At 35.5% G+C, this 22,250-nt stretch overlaps 1 long non-coding RNA gene across 1 annotated transcript in view; it reads left to right on the top strand.

Moving 5' to 3' along the window:
• LOC134761036 (uncharacterized) overlaps positions 1 to 22,250 on the top strand; it is a 56,841-nt gene that overhangs the window by 24,082 nt on the left and 10,509 nt on the right. Inside the window, exon 2 of the long non-coding RNA XR_010139259.1 lies at positions 19,640 to 19,744. This is a non-coding gene — a long non-coding RNA (uncharacterized LOC134761036). The remainder of the gene's footprint in view (positions 1 to 19,639; positions 19,745 to 22,250) is intronic.

Below are 22,250 nucleotides of genomic sequence, written 5' to 3'. Positions count from 1 at the left end.
TGGTATATGAATTATATAGCAATAAAAACAGAACTTTAAAAATTTATTTAACTTTTATTTTAAGTTCAGGGATGCACGTGCAGGTATGTTATACGGGTAAACGTGTGTCATGGGGGTTTATTGTACAGATTATTTCATCACCCAAATATTAAGCCTAGTACCCATTAGTTATTTTTCCTGATCCTCTCTCTCCTCCCAGTCTCCACCATCTGATAGACCCCAGTGTCTGTTGTTCCCCTCTGTATGTCCATGTGTTCTCATCATTTACTTCCCACTTATAAGTGAGAACATGCGGGATTTGGTTTTTTGTTGGTGGGATAGTTTGCTAAATGGCCTCCAGCTCCATCCATGTTGCTGCACAGGAAGTGATCTTATTCTTTTTTTATGGCTGAATAGCATTCTATGATGTATATGTACCACATTTTCTTTATCCAGTCTACCATTGATGGGAATTTAGGTTGATTTCATGTCTTTGCTATTGTCAATATTGCTACAATGAATGTGTTTTTATAATAGAATAATTCATATTCCTTTGGGTATATACCCAGTAATGAGATTGCTAGGTCAAATGGTACTTCTGCCTCTAGATCTTTGAGGAATCACCACACTGTCTTCTACAATGATTGAACTAATTTATACTCCCAACAGTGTCAAAGCATTCCTTTTTCTCCTCAACCTCTCCAGTATCTGCTGTTTCTTGACTTTTTAATAATCACCATTCTGATTGGCATGAGATGGTATCTTGTGGTTTTGATTTGCATTTCTCTAATGATCAGTGATTTTGAGCTTTTCTTTATGTGTTTGTTGGCCACATGAATGTCTTTTAGGAAGTGTCTGTTCATGTCCTTTGCCCACTTTTTAATGATTTTTTTTCTTGTAAATTTGTTTAAGTTTCTTATAGACTCTGGATATTAGACCTTTGTCAGATAAATAGATTGCAGAATTGTTCTCCCATTCTGTTGGTTGTCTATTCACTCTGATGATAGTTTCTTTTGCTGTGCCAAAGCTCTTTAATGTAATTAAATTCCATTTGTCAATTTTTGCTTTTGTAGCAATTGCTTTTGATGTCTTTGTCATAAAATCTTTGTCCATTCCTATGTCCAGAATAAGTCCACTCCCCTACAACTATCATGAGAACAGCATGGGGAAAACTGCCACCAAGGGCCAATCACCTGCTACCAGGTCCCTGCCTTAACTGGTGGGGATTACAATTAGAGGTGAGATTTGGGTGGGGACACGGAGCCAAATCATATAAAGTTCCCTGTTGATTACTAAGCTTATTACCTTGCTGATGAAATAATTTGTACACTAAACCCTCATGATATGCAGTTTACCTATATAACAAACCTCCTCATGTACCCCTGAACCTAACATAAAAGTTTAAAAAAAGCCATGTAGATTGACGCTTATGCAAAAGCTCAGGAGAGAGTTATATTCCTTGCAAAGACTATTTTTTTTGGAAAAGTCTAAAGTATTATTTAAATTACAGATTAGCATGTATTAATATTAGTATTAAGTTCTGTAAGAAACACTCTAGCATGTTATTTATCTTAACTTCTAACTTTTGAAATCTTCTATGAATTAATTGTTTTGAATGAACCCAAGGGCCTTGATCAATTCATGTAAGTCTTCATTACAAATGTGTGTTTCAGGGCCTATGAAAAAGTATGGAGTAGGAGGAAATCTTCATAAATCTTCTGATTACCTTCTTCCAAGAGCTACTTCTCAGAGTGATGCAGAAATAGGCAAATTGAAATTTAACAAGTTTTTTTAAAAAAACATTTTTATTTCTAAGCCAGCTAGAATTACTTTTGTGTTTCTCTAAGGTAGAAATCAAGCATACTTTCTCTTTTAACGAAGAGCCAATTGTCCTAATCTCTTTATATAATAGTTTATCCTTTATTGATTAATTTACTTATAATTTTTTTTCTTTTCTTTTTCCGAGATGGAGTCTCGCTCTGTCTTGGCTCACTGCAAGCTCCGCCTCCCGGGTTCACGCCATTCTCCTGCCTCAGCCTTCGGAGTAGCTGGGACTACAGGCACCAGCCACCACCCCCGGCTAATTTTTTTTTTTGTATTTTTAGTAGAGATGGGGTTTCACCGTGTTAGCCAGGATGGCTATGATCTCCTGACCTTGTGATCCGCACCGCCTCGGCCTCCCAAAGTGCTGGGATTACAGGCGTGAGCCACGGCGCCAGGCCATTTTTTTTTTTTTTTTTGTATTTTTAATAGAGATGGGGTTTCACAGTGTTAGCCAGGATGGTCTCAATCTCCTGGACCTCGTGATCCGCCCGCCTCGCCTCCCAAAGTGCTGGGATTACAGGCGTGAGCCACAGCGCCCGGCCAATTTACTTATAATTTTTTATCATGAGTTGGAATAGCATAAATGCATAGGTCCATTCTTTCTATTATTTTCATTGGTCAACATGTTGACCAAAACCATAGTGTTTTAACTATTGCAGTCTTGCAGTACATTTTAGTATTTGATTGGACAGCTTCCCTGATTTTCCATGTTCTTCACTCCAGGCTGCCAAAGGAGATCAATATTGATAAATTGCAGAACCAATTTTTGGAAAAGGGTTTACAAAAGCTAAATTTATCTCCTGAAAATAGTGAGAGATTCATATCTGACCTCGAATAACTTGTTCAACGAAAATATTATGGTCAGCTATGGATTCTCATTCTTATTCTTCTTTAGGCTAAGTTTTGCAATTCTTTCTAACAACTTCTTTTTTATTTCTTATTCATGTTTTTTCCTCTCCCCACTTGAGAAATACTAGTTTCTTCATTAAAATTTTTGATCATTTTTACTGACTATATTTCAATATATATAATATGTCAGTAAAAATGGTTCTATCAAAAATGATTAATTCATGGAAGAAGGGAATAAGTTCATATATTTCATATACTATAAAATTCACCTATTTAAAGCATACAACTCAATGATTTTTGGTATATTTACGGAATTGTGGAACCATAACAAAACTCTAATTTTAGAAAATTTTCATTTTTCCTAAAAGAAGCACTTGTATTCATTATCAGTCATTCCCCAACTCCCTACCAAACTTACCCAATGTTACTAATCTACTTTCTGTCTTTTTTCCTGATTCCTCTATTCTGGGAATTTTATATAAATGGACTAATATACTACATGGCTTTTGTGATGGGCTCCTTTCACTTAATTGAAATTTTCAGCGTTCTTTCACATTGTAGCATGTTTCAGTGCTTCATTCTTTCTGTGGCTGAATATTACTCCATTGTACGAATATACCATAGTTTATTTATCCATGTATCAGTTGATGTTGATGGACATTTGAGTTATTTCCACTTTTAGGCTCTTATGAATAATGCTACTGTGAACATTTGCGTATTTTTTTGTGTGTGAACATATGTTTTCAGTTCTCGGGTAAATACCTAAGGTGGAATTGCTGGATCATGTGATAACTGTGTTTATCTTTCAGAGGAACTGCCAAACTATTTTCCAAAGCAACTGCCTTATTTTTCCAATGTTGTAGGAACCAGCAATGTGTGAGTCCTAATTTCTCAGTGTCGCTAACAAAACTTGTTTATCTTTTTAAAAAATTACAGCCATCCCAGTGAGGGTCAATTGGAATCTCATTGTGGTGTGAATTTGCATTTCCCTAATGACTAATGATGTTGAGTGTATTTCATGTGCTTATTGTCCCTTTGTATATTTCTTTGTAGAAATGTCTGTTCAAATCATTTACTCATTTTAAAATTGGATTAATTTTTTGTTGATGATTTGTTAGTTATTTATATGTTCTCTATACTAAACTCTTGTCAAATATATATACATATATATATTCAGGAAAAAAGAAAGTAGATTACTAGGGTTGGGTAAGTTGGATGGGCAGTTGAGGAATAACTGACAATAAATACAAGTGTTTAAGGAGAAATAAAAATTTTCTAAAAATTAGAGTTTTGTTATGGTTCCACAATTCTGTGAATGTACTAAAAAAATTGCTTGCATGCTTTAAATGGGTGAATTTCATAGTATATGAAATATATGAACTTCTTCCCTTCTTCTGTGAGTTAATTTTTTTTTTTTTTGGGGACAGTCTTACTCTGTCGCCTAGGCTGGAGTGCAGTGGCATGACCTTGGCTCACTGCAACTTCCGCCTCCCGGGTTCAAGCGATTCTCCTGCCTCAGCCTCCTGAGTAGCTGGGACTACAGGTGCATGCCACCATGCTAGGCTAATTTTTGTATTTTTAGTAGAGACGTGGTTTCACCATGTTGGTCAGGTCTCGATCTCCTGACCTCATGATCCACCTGCCTCAGCCTCCCAAAGTGCTGGGATTACAGAATTAATTGTTCTTGATAGAACCATTTTTATTGACATTATTTATATTGACATAGTCAATAAAAAGCATCAAAAATTTTAATGAAGGAATTAATATTTCTCATTTGGGGAGAGGAAAAAACATGAATAACATAAAAAAATATATTTGCAAATGTTTTTCCCATTCTGTGGATTGTTTTTTCAATTTCTCAATAGTGTCCTTTTATGCTTAAAGGTTTTTAGTTTTGAAGAAGTCCAATTTGTCTCTTTTTTTCTTTTGTTTCTGTGTTTTAAGTGTCATATCTAAAATACTATTAGCTAATCCAAGGTCACAAAGATTTACATATCTGTTTTCTTTTAAGATTTTTATAGTTTTAGGATTTTTTTATTCATTAATTCATTTTGGGTTAATTTTTATACAGGGATGAGATTGATATACAGGTTCATTCTTTGGCATGTGAATATCCCATTGTCTCAGTAGTGGTTATTGAAAAGACTGTTCCTTCTACATTGAATTGTCTCAGCACTATTGTTGAAGTCAGCTGCCAGTAAAAATAGGGGTTCATTTCTGGACCCTTATTTCTATTTGATTGATGTTTATGTCTGTCTTTATGCCAGTATCACACTATCTTTATTACAAAAGTCTCATAGTAAGTTTTGAAATGAGGATATGTATGTTCTCTTCGTTCTTTATCAATATTGTTTTGATTTTTTGGAATCTTTTTTTATTTCACATTTTCGTAAGGATCACCTTGTTAATTTTTGCGGAAAAAAAAAAAAAGCAAGCTGGGATTAGTTTTTCCTATCTATTTTTTTCTTATTGTGGGAAAAAACACATTACATAAAATTTACCATGTTAACCATTTTAAGTATATATTTCCATAGTGTTAAGGATATTCACATTGTTATAAAACAAGTCTTCAGAACTTGTCATCTTGAAAATCTGAAATTCTATACCAATTAAACAACTTCCCTTTTCCTCATGCCACCAGCCCTTGATAGCCACTATTATATACCTTGTTTCTATGAATTTGACTACTTTCTATGAATTTCACTACTTTAGATAGATTCATAGTAGTGTGGTTTGACTACTGTAGATTTGGAATTGTGCTATTTTTGTCTTTTTGTGACTGAGTTCATAGACAGATCAAATAAACACAACATTGCAAATCAGATCTTCCAATGTACCACAGTCCTTTAAGAATGAGGCTTTGACAGATTTCCAATTCCATTCTGTCTCCTCTGAGGGCTGCATGACTGCTGGTGTTCATTGTAATTGTGGGCTATTGATTTTTGAGGCAACCATGGATCTGGAGAGTGGGGTGAAAATAGGGCAAGTTAAAATGGCACAAAGCTTGCTCTTTTTATTGAGATTAAACCATATTTCTCACCAAATACTCTCCAGATTACTGCAAGTCTTTGGTTAATTTCCAGATTTCTGACAAAGCTATTTTTTGCCAATTGCTCAAAGCTTTTACAAAGGAGAGAATGTTCAGAGGTCTTACTCCACCAATTTTGCTAACTTTATTTCTCTAAAATAAGTTCTATGATGTAAGTTTTCACTATCCCTAACCCAGGAGTCAATATGGAAAAGCTAAAAGAGGAACCTAGAGCTTTGTCTGTGGCTAAGTCCATTCAAATGTAGGCCCTAGGGAATCCACAATATATTTTGCAGTCTTTTCTTTATCAATGCCTAGACTAGAATTCTTGCAGCTTCTAGCATTTCTGGACTCAGGTATGTCTGCAACAACTAGGCATGTAGACATCTAGAATGGTTCAATGGGGATATTGGTTCACTAGTGGAGTTCATTGAATTTTTTTTTAAACTTTGCATAGATTTTTTTTCCAAATTTGGGCATCAACAAATAGGGATTTTAAGGAGTAAGAGATGCACTGTTATACATTGTGGGTGTATGATGGAGCCCTCCTTTGTCTTTCTCTACTCCTGTCATATACAGCATGCTCAAGTGTAGTAATTGACTTGAAATATTATATATTTTTTAAAATTACAAAAACTAAAAACTTTACACATACATTTACAAAGTTAACAATCTATTTCATTTCTCGTACTTTAATATATGTGTTTAATAGGAATCAAAAGTGTAATTTATCACTTTATGATTTATCTAAAATATTATGTGTATGGTATACACAAGTGTTATTAGAGAGTATTGTTTTCATATCATAACTTCAGGTGTAGCAAAGATTTAGAATGTGTAAAATCATATTCTGAATGATTTGCTTTGAGAAATTGTGCCATAATATTTGATAAATAACATTGCTAATTACTCCTTAAGGACAAACTTTAAACATCTAAAAGCTTTCTGGTTTTTTGTTTTTGACGATTTTCATTTGTTTACAGGCTTACTAAACTCAAATCATCTAATTTAATTTTGAGTAATTTTAACATTCTAAATATTAAAAATGTGGATTATTATCTGGATACTAAAAATTTCCAGAGTCCTTGAAAAGAAACTCTGATGTCTCTTATTTCCAGTGCACTTTTAACTTCAGCTGCTGTTTGGTTGAAACACTAGTGATTTTCTCTAAGATTAAAGTTGACTTTTTCCAGCAGGTTTTTGTAATGGCTGAATTCATTTTCTAGTATCGCATCTAATACATTAATGGAAAGCTTGAACTCAGGGTAACTCTCACAAATGTTACCAGAATATTTCCTAGTTCTGAACATTATGTATAACTCCAGTAACAAGATTCCGAGATTTCTTTAGTCACCTTGAGGTTAATTCAGGACAAGAATCAAGAAAAATAGAGACTCCAAGATTGTGTTGGCCTAGAAAGTGAAAATCGGAGGATAAACATGAAGTTTCTATCATCGCATGCAAAGAAAATACACAGTGTTCACTTAGGCAGCTTTTCCAGACTTTCTCATCTGAACCACAAATTTTCTGGCCTTCAGGTTTATAGTTTGTTACTTCCAGGCAAAGAGCAGCGCATTTATTTTGAAAGGAGAAAATGTGCTTCAGGATGTAGAAAAAAAGATAATTAAAAAGGACTGAATTTCACTATCATTTCAGGTACTTTTCTACTTCTTATTGCAAATTGTTGCCAACCTGTTAATTAGCAAATATAGCTATTTTATAGAGCACCTTCATCAATAGAAACTGTGTTATATTCGGCAAATAAGAGTAAGCTTTGGTCTGTGGATATCACCTTAAATAGACCTTCTAGTGTATTTCTTCTTCAGTAAGGGGCTTGAGTTTTTCATAGCATAAGCTTCTCCAAAATTTGAACACAAATGCACAGCATGTCTCTAAAAGTTTTACTGACTGACATTCATGTCATTTTTTATTGTAAACATACATTCTAAAAGCATGCTAATAAACTAGCTCTCTGGGAGAAACAAATAAACAAACCTGATTTGTTATTTTCATGTTCTAAATTCTCCTTTCATAGCTGAATTCAAGCTCCCAATGCAGTCAGGAAGAAGTATCTGGAACCAGTATAAGTGGGCTACAGAAAATTATTCTGTGTATTCTTACTACCTTTGTTCAGAGCTCAATATTATTACAATCTCTCACTTATGTGGATCGCTGAGAAAACTTTGGACTGATCTGACTTCGCCAACTTGAAGCTAGACTGAATTTCCTTTTTAACCCCTACTTCTGTGGAGGCCTGTGAACTTTTGGGTGCACTCTGATTTCTAGAATGCAGTCAGCCAGGTGCAACTGACTGGCTTGCACAAAGAAAGAGAACTATGTGTGTTCATGTATAATCTTTTGGATAAATATATTTTTATTAATTTTCACCTAATAAATGCACCTTAATACAAACTAGTAAAATTTTAATCAACAAAAATAAAATGTACACATTTTCACATGATACCTCAATTCTCTGTGGCTGAGAGGACCTAGTGTGAACAGACAATGATGGTAAATTCTCAACGTAGCTATACACCCCAGGGTTTGTTCATCAGCAATTTCTTGAATGTTTTTAGTGTTCTTGTCTACATTTGGAAACCTGTTTTAAAATTGCTCACAGATTGTAAAAGCACTAATTGGTAATGCTCCTTTTTTGGTTCATTGACTTCCACATTCTCGGGCAATTGTTGATATCAGTTAAAGCATGAGCCTACCAAAGGTACTACTTTTAAAGAATGTAATTTAAGCAGTGTTTTATTAATTTGGGAGGTTATTTTAAGCTGTGTTTACAACATCAATGACTCCTGGTATTAAGCCAACCTAGATTACACTTTATAGCAATTGCCCAATTTTAAAATAGTAAGCGTATGATTAGACAGCTAGGTGAAAATGGAGGTTTGTTGAGATTGGAATTAAAGAAACATGTTTCAGAATTTTTAGTACTTCCCCTTTGTTATGAATTTTCCATATACAACCATGATTAGGTGTGTACCTGGAATATGAAATAGAATAGTATCCAGGAGGAAGAAAGTGCACTATAAAATTAGAGGCTACATTTCACGTTTAAATACTTCCAGGGATATAAATCAGTTATCTGTAAATAAATGTGTGTGGCCATCTGTGTGTTTGTGTGTGTGCATGTGTGTGTGCGTGTGTTTCTCTGTTAGATTGAAAAGGAATAGAGGTAGAAGCAAAATAAATCAAAAGTCAGAAAAATCCTAATGATTTTTGTTTTGTAATTCTTCTTTAGTGTCTTTAGATGCTCCTACAATACTGGTTAGACGTTTGTCAGGTAATTTTCTGAGTTCACATTAGATATGTAAAGATGGAAGAATCTGGGAAGTGAAGTTTCTAAAACTGAGAATGTTAGTGTATTAAGAAATAGTACCTTTAATATACTAATATAAATACTGAAAGGAGAATAATAAGGGAAATTTTAGTAATTTCTCAAAAATAATTTCTATAGGAAATTAACTAAAAGGTCTCAATTTTCTTTTTCATTTTTTTTTTTTTTTTTTGAGATGGAGTCTCGCTCTGTCGCCCAGGCTGGAGTGCAGTGGTGTGATCTTGGCTCACTGCAACCTCTGCCTCCCGGGTTCAAGCGATTCTCCTGCCTCAGCATCCCGAGTAGCTGGGATTACAGGTGCATGCCACCATACCCAGCTAATTTTTGTATTTTTAAGTAGAGATGAGGTTTTGCCATGTTGGCCAAGCTGGTCTTGAACTCTTAACCTCAAACCATCCTCCTGCCTTGGCCTCCCAAAGTGCTGGGATTACAGGCATGAGCCACCATGCCCGGCCTAGGTCTCAATTTTCAAAGAAATAAGAATCACTAACACTGGAAGTTCAATTTGTAAAACATAGTGTAGAACAATATAAGGAGTATTTTAAGTGATCATTCATTTTGAATCTCTGTTTTTTTTTTTGTTTCAAATAAGGCAATTCTAACTTTTAATTTTTATTCCAGTATTCTTATAATGGAAAAGAAATGTGTAATTTTATGAAGTTGGCCATTTCTCATTTTACGTCTTGTATATTGACTTGGAAAAATACATACCTGACATATTCTTTCTTCAAATGTGTATATGACAAGCTGATTATAGAATACATGTGCTACTCATTCCCTTCTCATTTGTTTCTTCAGTTTCCACTAATTTTTTTTTTGTTTGATCATTCTCTGGTTTGAAAAATGTATGAGTACATTTGAGTTATTATCTTTTCTTCATCTTTCCCTTTCTTTGTCTTTTGTGTGTTTGTTTGTTTGTTTTGGAGCTGGAAACCTATACACTTAGTTTGGCAATAAATCCAGGAATGTCAATGTGATAAAATCAAGCTAATAGCCTCATAAAAGGTCCTGAACCAAACAGGTAAAATAGAAAGAAAACACTGAGAAGCAAATTAACTTAGTGCCATTAATTAATCTACTAAAAGTAGGATCTCCCGTTTATATTTTGAGTCATATAACATGAACAGCAAAAGGCAAGGCACACATTTTCTGACTTGAGGAATATTGTTGCCTTCAAAGATTATTCCTAAAAGGCCATGGTTTTCAAAATTGGATGCACATTAAAATCAACTGAAATGCTTTTAAAAATCCAGACTTCTGGTTTCTGCTTCGGAATGTAGAAAGCTGGAAATGTTATCACACACACCCTTTAGAGCAAAAAGAAATGAACAAACTACAAGTTCATGGCTTTTCTTGAACCTATCAGAGAGCTGAGCTTGTAGGGTGGCTAATAAGGATAAAATATAAAAAGAGTTAGGCATCTGCAGGGATAGACGGACCTGAGCATCTACTTTCTTTGGGTAGATGTTATAAGAAGATACCAGAAAGAATAATTCAGCTAAACAGGTAGCAAATTGGCGCAGCATAAATGTGGGTTGGTAAAATATTATGAAGCCCCTGGAGGTCACAGGGAGAGGAACAATCTTATTCCCTTGCATATTCTTCTCCAGGGATCCCAGCAGGTACCAATAAAGGCTGGCAAGAGTTCTGATAAAGCATCTCTGACAGTGCAAGCCTGGAGGAAGGGAACAACAGTCACTGTGTGATGGTGCAAAATTTCACCTGGACTCCTGCCCCCCGTGTCCCTCATAGAACAAGAGTTTAATCTACTCGGAAGCATTGGTGACAACCCATTGAAGATGGGGGTTGAAGAATAGAAAAAAACATGCTGCCACTGGTAAAGGAGGCAGGAATTCCAACTTGGCCCCAAACCACAGTTGGGAGTGAGGTGGAAGCACTGAGAAGACCACACCCCCAAAACCCAGGGACACGGTGCCGTTCTAAGACATTTTATTTTGTTCTTAATTAGAACAAAACAAAACACTCTCTACATGTCCTGCACAATCAGATTAAGAAGGTCATGTAACGTGTAAGACTGCAATACTGCTGAGAGTGAGACAAGAATTTGAAAACACAGCCACTCTAAGGCATAATATAAAGAGAAGACTTAAAGCTGATGGTGAAGAAGATCTGAGAAAATCCTCTAGGAAACCAGCTCTTACTCTTAAGTTACTGCTGGAGAAATTTAAAGTATATGGTTCTGTGAGAATAGGAAAATAAAAGTGTTCTTTTCCATTTTCACACACCACTCAACATTCTCGATACTTCCAGAACGCTTTTGACTCCAAATGTGTGGAAATTTTTCCCCATAAACCCAGCAATTCTCTGGCAGATACTGCCTTGGTATTAACTCAATTGTGACATGATCTACCTGGATAGTGTCAGATCTCACAGAGCTCAGTCTTGCAAGACTGCACCCACTTTAGATGGCAGTCACAAGTCCCAGGTTGTGACCTGTTCTTCTAACTAACTGGCCATAATTCAGAGACTACTGCATCCCCCTCCTCAGGTTAATTTGCTAGAGTAGCTTATAAAACTTAAGGAAACACGTATGTTTGCCCATTTATTGTAAAGGATTTTACAAAGGATAAAGATGCCCAGCCAGATGGAAGAGATGCAGAGTGTAAGGTATGAGAAAACGGATGTGGAGCTTCCATGTCTTTTCTGGCTGCACCATCCTTCCAGAACCTCCATGTGTTCAGCAACCTAGAAGCTCTCTAAACCCTGTCCTTTTGTTTTTTTTATGGAGCTTTTTTGTGTAGACATGATTGATGGAATCACTGACTATTGATGATTTACTCAACCTTTAGTTCCTCTCCTCTCCCTGGAGATCAGGCGGTGGGGTTGAAAATTACAACTTTGTAATCACAGGGTTCATTCTCACAGCAACCAGTTTCCCCCATCTTGGGGCTATCCAGGAACCCACAAGCCACCAGTCATCACTTTGAAGATTCCAAGTGCTTCAGGAGATGTGTACCAGGAAACAAGAACAAAAATCGAATATATATTTTGTATTATAAATCACAATATCACAGGTTCACTGAGGGTTGTAACCATAGCTACAAACCTTAAACTCAGACTAACCTCTGGCTAGATTAACACAATCCCCACACTAAAGGCCTAACAGAAGGAAAAGAGTGCTCATTTCCAGGTGTAAAACCTATTTACCTGAGCCTGTACAATTGACCCTTGAACATTGACTTCACCGAAACTAAATTACTAATAGCCCACTGCTGTCAGAAAGACTTACTGATAACATAAACTAATACATATATGTTATATTTATTATATAGTGTATTCGTATAATAAAGTATGCTAGAGAAAAGACAATGTTATTAAGAAAATCATAAAGAAGAGAAAATATATTCACTATTCATTAAGTGGTAATGGATCATCATAAAGGTCTTCATCTTTGTTGTCTTCATGTTGAAGAAACTGAGGAGGAAGAGGAAGAGGAGGGATTGATTTTGTTGTCTCGGGTAGCAGAGGTAGAGGAAAATCTGAGTATAAGTGGACCCATGATGTTCAAACCCATGTTGTTCAGGGGTCTACTGTACTTACACTATAACACATAACTGGCCATTTTAAATTAAAAAAGATGCATACTGTCTAATTAAAACAATCAAAAGGATCAGAATCCAGTTTTAAAGAGTTTATTCAGGTAAAAAGCTGGTTATGGCCATCCTGGAAACATGGACTTCAGAGAAATAGGTTAGTGCTCTGAAATTAAAAGTTAAGGTCTTGCTTCTATAGGCAGAAAAAAAGAAATTCTATCCAAGGCTGGTCAATGAGTTACAATTTAATTAATTAGAGTTTGTTTTCTTTTTCTACAGCTTGTTTTCTTTACAGCTTATTTTCATTTCCTTTCCGATTTAAATGAGTGTATTTAACATTCCGTTGTAGGCAATGTGATAATCATGAAGCCTTTATGTAAGAAAGGTAAGGAGAAAGTTATAATGAAGATCTATAATGAAGATCAATAATGAAAAGAGGTCTTCCCTGGCACCTTTTAGGCTCAAAATATTTTAAATTTCCAAGCAGCTTAAATTTAGAGTTACTTACTTTCACAATACAGAATGCAAGAAGAATAAACACACTGCCAAGAAATAAAACAGTCAACTCAGTGATTGTTAGGTATGCCACAGACACTGAAACTATCTGACACAGAATCTAAAATAACAATGTGTAGTATATTAAATTTGGATGACATGCAAGATGAGGTGTGAGCTTTCAGCAGAGAGATGGGAAGTATAGAAATGAAGCAAAATGGAAGCACTAGATATGAGACAGTAACAGAGATAAAGAATGCCTTTGGCTCTTCAGTGGACCTGATGCAAATGAGGAAATAATCTGTTAATTAGACAATAAATCAATATAAATTATTCTAAATCATATAAAAATAAAAATTAGGGGTTGCATGGGCTGATGGTGGGAGAAGGGTTAACCTAAAAAGGTTCTGTGAAGAGAAAGTTTTGTGAATGATGGAACTTCTCTTCATCATGACTCTGGAAGTGGAAACCTGACTCAATGCATTTATAAAGACCCATAGAACAGTGTATAAAAAATAGTGAGTTTTTCTTTTTGTAAAATAAAAAAAAATCAAGGGTAAAAATAATTTTGATACCAGAATTATTCAGTCAGCATCTCTGGAGATGGGATCATGGCATCAACTAGGTGACTCTGACATGGAGATAACAGAGAACAGCTGCCAGAGTTGCCATTTGCATTGGTGAATTTAAGTATTGGTTCCAAAACTTGACTGCACTTTGAAAACACCTGGGATCTTTTAAAAGTACTGATGTCTGTCTTCTGCCCTCAGGCATTTTGAGTTAATTTGTAAGACACGATATGGCTATCAGAAATTTTAAAAACTGTCCTGCTGATTCTATTGTGCAACAAAGTTTGAGAACCATTACTCTAGACCAGCAGTTCCTTGACTTAGCCTGCATCAGCATCATTTGTAGGGCTGTGACAACACAGACCACTGATTCTATTGAATCAGAACCTTCCAGGGATTCTGATTCAATAGACCTGGAGTGGGGTTTGAGAATTTACATTTCTAACAAGTTCCCAGATGATGCCAATACTGCTGGTTCTTTAAAAATTACTGATCTTAGAGCAGTGCTGCTCACTTACAGCTGTACTGATCAGTCGATCTGGAGTAAGGGCTAAGCTTCTGCATTTCTAACAAGTTCTCAGATGATGCTACTCGACTGAAGATTGCACTTTGTCAAGAGTCTCTCAAGTCTTGCGTGGCTTACAGAGCAGCAGCAGCAGTAGCAGCGTATGGTGATATCTGTATACATTTAAAGCTTGAGAAGTCCTTCTCTAGAGGTTAGTGAATATTAAGCATTGTATTCTTGGCAACATCACTTTTCATTGTTCAGTGTGGTAAGACTTTATCTATATCTCAGAGGGTAGACTTGCTCACTTAGGTGCATGACAATCTATTAATTCACAATGAACAATACAAGATTACAGAGGAAAATCGATGTGTCAGGGCCAGCAAATTCCTTTGTAATATGGAAAATTACAGATAGCTGACCTATTGGAAGGCAGCTTGATAAGTGGAAAACACAACAGAAGAGGTCAAATGATTTTATAAAGTGCTTCTCAGAAAAGGAGGCTAAGTCATTCTCATCCACTGAAATATAGCCCTGTCAGAAAAATCATAATGTTACTGTTTCTTGTAAAGATATAACTTTCCAGGAAGGAGTCTGACAGACCTGCCAAGACCTTTCTCTTCCATGTGGTGGGCAGGATTTGGGCTCTCATGGTCTTTGCATCTTGGTGTTATGGCTGTGAATATATATGTTACATGGAAAAGGGAAATCAGATTGCAGATGGAATTAAGGCTGTTAATCAGCTGATCTTGTGATGGGAACATTATCCTGGATTTTCTGGGTGGGCTTAATATAATCATATGATATCTTAAAAGCGGAAAAGGTAGGCAGAATGTAGCTCATACAAGTATGACATGAGAAGGACTTAATCTACTGTTCCTGCATATGAAGATGGAGGAAGGGGTCCATGAGCCAAGGAATGTAGGTGGCTTCTAGAAACTGGGAAGGATTCTTAGCTGATAGCCAGTACAAAAATGGGGACCTCTGTCCTACAACCACAGGTAACTATATTCTAAATTCTGCCAACAACCTGAACGAGAGAAAAAAAAAAAAAAAAAGATTCTCTCTTAGAACCTCCAGAATAGAACAAAGGTGGCCAACATACTAGATTTGGCCTGTTGAGGACCTATCCTGGACATCTAAACTGGAAGATGATAAATTTGTGTTTTAAGCTACAAAGTTTTCCATTTATTTGTTATGGAAACAATAGAAAACTAATATACTCAGATTTTCCACTCCTCTGTTGCTGACCCTGCAGACCATACTTCTATAGGAAACAACCTTGCTATGAAAGATGAGTAAGTTCAATTAGGCTGTAGAAATATTATTCCAGTCTGAGAGTTATTCCTTCTACTTATGGTAGCTGCATATTCGTGCTCCATTTCATTATAGGTTAAATCTAAAATACAATTATTGAGTAGCAATCTTTCCTCTTTCATTTTCCCATTCCCATTGTGTGGTGGGTTATGTACTAATAAAAACTTTGATGATTTAGAATTACACGCACACACACATGTGTGTATATATATACATATACACACACAAACACACACATTTCCAGGTGTGTGTATATATACACACACACACACACATATACACACACACACATATATACATATGTGTATATATATACATGTGTATATATGTGTGTGTGTATATATATATGCGTATGTGTGAATGTGTATATATATATTCAGTTGTCTCTTGGTATCCATGAGGGATTGATTCCAGGAACTCCAGTGGAGGCCAAAATCCATGGATGCTCAAGTTAAGTCCCTCATATAAAATGGTGTAGTATTTCCTTATAACCTATGCACATTTTCCTGTATACTTCAAATCATCTCTAGTTACTTATAATACCTAATACAATGAAAATGCTGTGTAAAATAGTTGTTATACTGTATTGTTTAGGAAAAATGACAAGACAAAAAGTCTGTACATGTTTAGTGCAGATGCAACCATCATTTCTATAAAATATTTTTAATCTGTGGTTGGTTGAATCTATAGATGTGGAACCCACAGATATGAACTGTACTCACATACTCACCTAAAAGGTAAACTTTCTCACACTAAAATAAACAAAAATGTACAATTTTTAAAAAATGTTAACAGGAAATGTAATATAAAAAGTATAAGCAACTTACTCCCTTAATAAATGACCGTAACCTAGATTTCCTTTCTGGATAATATTATCTCAGAGGTATTTTATTTCCCCTAATACAGCAATTAAAAATATTATTTCCTGTTTTATTGTTTGTTTCCTTCACTTCACTCAAATTCATTAGGGTAGAGAACTTATCTTTATTGATCACTATTGCATTATCCATAAGACACATGGCATGTAGTATTTGCTTGATAGACATTAGTTGAATTAATAAATGGATAGAAAATGAGCTTAACATAATTTAACCCAGTCACACAACTAGGACACATGGAGAGTAGAATGGCCCAGCAAGGGTCACCGGTACCTAGTGTAAGAATTAAAGTGGGGCCTGGCGCGGTGGCTCATGCCTGTAATCCCAGCACTTTGGGAGGCCAAGGCAGGCAGATCATGAGGTCAGGAGATCAAGACCATCCTGTCTAACAGTGAAACCCTGACTCTACTAAAAATACAAAAAAATTAGCTGGGCATGGTGGCAGGCACCTGTATTCCCAGCTACTCAGGAGGCTGAGGCAGGAGAAGGGCGTGAACCTGGGAGGCGGTGCTTGCAGTGAGCCGACATCATGCCACTGCACTCCAGCCTGGGTGACAGAGCAAGATTCCTCTCCAAAAAAAAAAAAAAAAAAAAAGAATTAAAGAAGGAGGAAAGAAACACAAAAGGTGGCTTGCCAGTTAAGACAGGTTTATTTTAAAGAAAACAAACCTGAGAGGAGCTTTTGGCCGAGTTAGATTAGATGCACACTTTTTCACAGACTAAGCGTTTTTAAGGATTTAGGGTGGGAGAGTTTATTAGAGGCTTTTGGGTTTTTTTGTTGTGCTTATTTGGGAGGGAGAGTTACGTGTTTGTTCCCATACATTTTCCTGCAGCTGCAGGCATACCCCCCGAGTTTGCTTTTAGCTTTCCTATTTTAGTGCACCTGAAGGGAAAGAATGTGCTTATTAAGGCCCACTGTTTTACTGGGGCCCATTGTATAAAGGTCATGTTTGACAGTTACACAAGAAACTTTTCCCCTACCTTCCTTTGTGCCCAAGCGTTTTATTTGTGTTTTACTGTTTGCTTTTTCTGGCTGCTTATAGTTAAAAAAATTTTTTCTTAAAATGCATAGGGCTAAAAAGAAGCTTTAATAGCGATATTTGTCCAATATAATGGTGCTTCTGCTCTGTCACCTAGTCATGATCTTCGTTCAAAACATTAAATGTTGTGATGGTTAGTTTTATATATCAACTTTACTGTGCCATGGGATGCCTAGATATTTGGCTAAACATTATTCTGGCTGTGTCTTTGAGGGTATTTCTATATGAGATGAACATTTGAATGAGTAGACTGAGTAAAATAGATTGCCCTCCCCAACATGGATGGGTCTCGTTTAATCCATTAAGTCCTGAATAAAACAAAGACTAACTAAGAGATAATTCTCTCCTTTTGCCTGGTACATTGGTCTCCTCCTGCCTTTGGACTTGAACACAAACTGGACCTAGCACCACCTGGTCTCTTAGTTCTCAGGCACTTGGACTCAGAAACTAAACCATTGACTTTCTGGGGATTTTAGCTCGCCAACTACAAATCTTGAGAATTCTCAGCCTGCATAACCATATGAGAAAATTTCTTATAATAAATATTTTTACATATATGAGCAAATTCTTTATAATAAATCTTTATATGTATAGTGATTGGTATACACACACGTGTCTTTTGTTTCTCTGGAGAATCCATACCTTATAATACACACACATACACACATGTATAGATCTATTAGTTCTGTTTGTCTGGAGAAAACAGACTAATACAAATTCTCATCACTTCTTGCTTTATCATGCCTTTCTTGTGGTAATAAAGCTAAACTTCTCTCTCTGTTGATAAAGATTGACCCCTCTCTCTCTTTCTACACACACACACACACACACACACGCACACACACACACACACGCTTCAAGCCTCTCAAGAGGTAGTTCCAATAGGGTGGCAGCTTTCTTTCTAGTACATTGTGTCCCTCTTGGGTATACCCTGTTATAGGCCATTAACAGTCATAGCCAATTATTTGTTGCAAAGAAGGTGACATCACCTATTATAGAGCGTATTGGAGTTTCCTTAAAAGGCTGGTTTAGGTCTGGGTAGCTAAATACATTGACTTGTCTTTAGTAAAAAAAAAAACCCAAATGAAAATAATATTATGATTAAGTAGTTTGTGATAAAGTCAAGCTTCTAGCAGAATAAAGCTAAAAGTAAATGAAAGAGTGCTTATTCTTAGCATTTAAAAATTAATTTTTAATTTATCAAGACATTGGTAAGGTAAAGAAAAAATGAACTGCAAATCTTTCTATATTTGCAAATTCTAGTGCATCTTTACTTTATAAATGAAAAAGGCAAAGAGGGCTATGTTTAATATAGAAACCAACATTCTTTGACTGGCGCAAGGCTTCTATAATTAGACATTTTTAAAGTAAATAGAGCTTCCCTTTTCCTTATTTTGACAGAGAAATTAGTGTGTTTTTCACTGTTTTGTAGTCATAGTGACATGGCTTGAGGGAAATGTCTAAGCCACAGTGCCAAGTTCTCTAAAATAATTGTGTTAAGAATTTTAAGGACAGTAACAGGTGTCTTAGTCCATTTTGTGCTACCTTAACAAAATATCTGAAGCAAATAGCTAAGCTAAGTGATTGGCCTAAAATCAAATAAATGTCTAGTGACTCAGTACTTTCTTGAAAAGCTCCCTAAGGCAATAACGTCATTTTATATAACAGATCCAGCACCAATAATCATATGTTCCAAAGGTGACATAAAAGGTAAACCTGAGGGAATTTTACCCTGTTGACCTATCAGTGAAATGAGAGAGTTTAGAAGATTTCACGTTTGTCTTTTGGGAAGTGTATGTACCACAATTTCTTCAAACACAGGACCTAAAACCAAGTAGGAGGAAAGCTACAGCTGAGTCAACCTGAGTAAGGGATTTCATTCATTCATTCATTCATTCATTCATTCATTCAGCCAGCACCTGTGTCCAACACCCTGCAAGGCATTACAGATTTGGCAGTAAATAAAAATGAAGGCATTGTTCTCAGAGTGCTTGTTCTCCAGGGAACAAAGACAGACAGGCAAACAAAGAAAGAAAGAACAAAAAGTATGCAGTAGATTAGATAGTGGTATCAGAAAGAAAAAGAAAACAAAGTATGAAGATAGAAAGAAACAAATGTCTTGGGGGAACTATTTCAGAAAGAGTAAAGGGAAAGAAAGATAGGAAATAAGAAGAAACAGCTTTTCTGTCTTTTTCCAGCTTTATAACCAGGAATTAGGTCCATAAACACAGCTTCCTTCTTTTTTCATCTTACAGGTCCTCATGATAATACCCCAACTTGACCTTTAACTTCCTTCATTTCGTACAAGATCTCCTGCTCACTAAGATGGCACACAACAGAGATAATTCCTTATTTTCAAGGTTTCAGTGTTTTCTCATAAATATTATAATATGGCATATATATTATTTTATATATTACCTAATATTAATATAATATATAATATTAGTATATAATGATAAATATGTATTATATGTAATACATAAATAATAAACTGTATTTGATATAATAAATATATAATATATAATAAATATATAAAATTTAAACTATTCAATGTAAATAATATACCAAATATATAATGATATTTTATATATTATTAATATATTGGGATTTTAAAAAGGGTTTTCTTTTTTTCTTCAACTTTTATTTTGAATTCAGGGATATATGAGTACGGGTTTCTTACAAAGGTGTCTTGCTACCCAGGTAGTAAGCATAGTACTCGGCAGTTAGTTTCCGTACCCTTTTCTCTCTCCCTATTCTTGCAGTCCCCAGTGTCTATTGTTTTCATAGATACTATTGTTTTATGTCCACAAGTGCCCAATGTTTAGCTCCCACACTTAAGTGAGAACATGTACTATTTGGGTTTTCTGTTTCTGCATTAATTTGCCTAGGATAATGGCCTCCAGCTCCATCTATGTTGCTGCCAGGGACATGATTTCATGCTTTTTTATAGCTGAATAGTATTCCATGGTGTATATGTAGCAATTTTTCTTTCTCCAGTCCACCTTCGCTGGGCACCTAAGTTGATTCCATGTCTTTGCTGTTGTAAATAACGCTGGGATGAACATAAGAATTCATGTGTCTTTTTGGCAGAATGCTTTATTGTTCTTTGGATATATATCCAGTAATGGGATTGCTGGGTCGAGTAGTTGTTCTATTTTTAGTTTTTAAAGAGATCTCCAAACCACTTTCCACAGTGGCTTAACTTACATTCTCACCAACAGTGTATAGCATTTCCTTTTCTCCACAACCTTACCAGCATTTGTTATATTTTGACATTTTAATAACAGCCATTCTGATTGGTGTGAGATGATATCTCATTGTGGTTTTGATTTGCATTTCTGTGATGATTAGTGATGAGCATTTTTTCTTATGTTTGTTAGATGCTTATATGTCTTCTTTTGAGAAATATCTGTTCCTGTTCTTTGCTTACTTTTTAATGGGGTGATTAGGTTTTTGCTTGTTGATTTGTTTAAGTTCCTTAGATTCTGGAAATTAGACCTCTATTGGATGCATAGTTTGCAAATATTTTCTCTCATTCTGTAGGTTGTCTGTTTACTCTATTGATAGTTTCTTTTACTGTGTAGAATATCTTTAGTTTAATCAAGTCCCAACTGCCAAATTTCTTGTTGCATTGCTTTTGAGAACTTAATTATAAATTCTTTGCTAAGGCGGATGTCAGGAAAGGTATTTCCTAACTTTTATTCTAGGAATTTTATAGTTTGACATCTAAAATCTAAGTCTTTAATCCACCTTGAGCTAGTTTTTGCATGTGATGAAAGGTAGAGGTTCTGTTTTATTTTTCTGCGTTTGTATAATCAGTTATCCCAGTATCATTCATTGGATAGGGAGTTATTTCCTGTATTAATCCATTTGCGTTGCTAGAAAGGAGTACTTGAAGCTGGGTAATTTATGAAAAAATGAGGCTTATTTGGCTCATAGTTCTTTAGTCTGTACATGAAGCATAGTGCCTGATTCTGGTGGGGGCCTCAGGAAGCTTACAATCATGGAAGAAGGTGAAGGGAAGCCAGCATGTCACATAGTCGGAGAAGGAAGCAAGAGAGAAGGAGGTTCCATGCTTCTTTTATACAACCAGATCTTGCATGAACTAACAGAGCAGCAACTCATGTATCACCAAGGGAATCACCAAGGGAATGATCCAACACCTCCCACTAGGCCCTACCTTCAACATAGAGGATCACATTTGAACATGTGATTTGGAGGAGACACACATCAAAACCAAATAAGTTCCCCATTGCTTATTTTTGTTGACTTTTTTGAAGATCAGAAGGTTGTAGAGGTATGGAGTTACTTTGAGTTCTGTATTCTGTTCCATTGGTCTATGTGTCTGTTTTCATACCACTGCAATGCTGTTTTGGTTACTGTAGCCTTGTAATATAGTTTGAATTTGGGTAATGTGATACCACCAGCTTTTTTGTTCCTTTTATTTGCTTAGGATTGTTTTGCTATTCAGGCTTTTATTTGGTTCCATATGAACTTTAGAAGAGATTTTTCTAACTGTGAAAAAAATGACATTTGTAGTTTGAAAGGAATAGCATCATATCTATAGACCGGGCCATAAAACCGTTTTAATAATATTGATTCTTTCAATCCATGAGCATGTAATGTTTTTCCATTTGTTTGGGCCACATATGATTTCTTGCAGCAGGGTTTTGTAACTTTCCTTGTAGAGATGTTTTACCTCCTTGGTTAGATCTATCTTAGTTAGATGTATCTAGGTATTATATTTTCATGTGTGGCTATTGTAAATGATATTGTGTTCTTGATTTGGCTGTCAACTTGGACATTATTGGTATATAGAAATGCTACTGAATTATGACTGGGCTCAGTGGCTCATGCCTGTAATCC

The sequence above is a fragment of the Pongo abelii genome, chromosome 2, assembly GCF_028885655.2.
Source record: "Pongo abelii isolate AG06213 chromosome 2, NHGRI_mPonAbe1-v2.0_pri, whole genome shotgun sequence".
In the NCBI taxonomy this organism is placed as follows: domain Eukaryota; kingdom Metazoa; phylum Chordata; class Mammalia; order Primates; family Hominidae; genus Pongo; species Pongo abelii.
The sequence above is the reverse complement of the archived record's forward strand: the minus strand, read 5'-3'. Positions and strand labels throughout refer to the sequence as shown.